Genomic DNA, 1,654 nt, shown 5'->3' with positions numbered 1-1,654 from the left:
GAGGGAGGGAGGAGTTTGTGTATACTCGCACGTGTACGACCCGACTCTTTAGCAGAATGTTTATCATTGTGACTTCAGAGTGACCCGATTACTCTGACCCGATGTCAGTTCGTCGTTCATCCATCTGATGATAATGAGCAACCAAACATGTTTGTTGTGTTCAGGTGATGCTGATGTCATTTTTCAGCTATGTCATGTTCTGTTATTACAATGGACTTGTACTGTAATAATATCCTAGACATAAACACTCAGACGTATTGTCGGTCAACTATGGACCGGACCAAGACTATGGTTGGCGGTTGCTTTAGTGTGGTTTGCTCCTTCTTTTCTTTCAAACATTCATCGTCCTTATCTCTCCTCCTTTTTTTTTTTTTAGTTCTTCGTTACTCGTTTAGCACCTCTAATCTTCGGCACTTATATGACTTTACTGCGTTGCAAAACATGTTTGTGATTATTGTAAAACTCTTTTTTTTTAAACTAACAAAACACCGACCGTGGTGCTTACGCTTAGCTGTGGAGGTTTTATAGAGAGCAAAGATGCGGGCTGTTGGAAGGCACCATTGGTTGGTCCTACTTCTTTACTTTCCCTCTGTTGTTTCTGTCTGTCGGTCTATCTGACTTTTTCCCCAGCACTAAATAACCATTATGATGTCAATGTGCTCTCTTTACTCAAACAAACAAACTCCCGAACGAACGAAGAGCAAAGATATTCCGCCATAGCAGTATGTGGTCTCGGACAAGGAGTATTTGACTACTACAAACAGTCAAATCTGCATTCTGTCCTGCAGTGGAACTTTCACTTGGCAGAAATACATAATGTAATTCAACTTTAGCCTCTACCTCATTAGTGTCTGTTATAGTGGTTATGCGCTTTGCTGTCGCACGTAGTTGACGCGAGCTCAATTCTCATATAGGGAAGGGGGGGGGGGGGTTCAAATTAATTTATATGTGTCTGCTTGCTGGGTAGTTGCATTCCTTTGACATGCAGAGACAAAACAGTCTACCTCCAAAGTGATCTACACTGTGCTGGTGTGGTCGTAGAAGATCTACAACTACTGACCAGTCTCCACCTCCCATCGTGAAGGCATTTTCAACTGAGCACTGCTTCTAAAGTTCTGGGGCTATGAGCTGTTTAAAAGTGTGTCGAGGGTGAAATTCGTGATTCAGTGAACTGTCCTATATTGGGCACAGATGAGAAATAAAATCGTAGCCTTTAATAAGTTTGAAATGAAAACCTTGGTGAATGGATACACTCGAGTATAACAGGGAGCTATTTTCCACAGCCATCACATTAGCTTGTCAGCCACAAATTCTGAGACCCCCAAATTTTCTCTAACCGTTTTAGTTTGGCCTGTTCGATCAAACTCAGATCAAACACATCAAATATCGGATAACGGGGGGCACTACCACGCCAAAAATCTAAACACTTGTTGAGGACAGTAACTCCGCTAAGCCGCTTTAATAGGGCCGTTCTATTTTTGTCTCTGGCTTCCGGAATCGGCACCTCTTTTACCACTTTGTTTATATGTCTGCGCAGGATGTCACTTCCGGCTGGCGGTCCTGGATTGGAGAATCTTACTGAGGAAGACTTGGTGTATGTGTGTGTGTGTGTGTGTGTGTGTGTCTGTGTGTGTGTGTGTGTGTGTGTGTGTGT

At 42.9% G+C, this 1,654-nt stretch overlaps 1 protein-coding gene across 3 annotated transcripts in view; it reads left to right on the top strand.

The window, feature by feature from the left end:
- LOC101859532 (GTP-binding protein GEM) overlaps positions 1-1,654 on the top strand; it is a 169,114-nt gene that overhangs the window by 110,390 nt on the left and 57,070 nt on the right. The gene's annotated exons all lie outside the window — the stretch shown is intronic.

The sequence above is a fragment of the Aplysia californica genome, unplaced genomic scaffold, assembly GCF_000002075.1.
Source record: "Aplysia californica isolate F4 #8 unplaced genomic scaffold, AplCal3.0 scaffold00015, whole genome shotgun sequence".
NCBI classification, from domain to species: domain Eukaryota; kingdom Metazoa; phylum Mollusca; class Gastropoda; order Aplysiida; family Aplysiidae; genus Aplysia; species Aplysia californica.
Note: the sequence above shows the minus strand (reverse complement) of the source record. Positions and strands in the feature narration are given on the sequence as shown.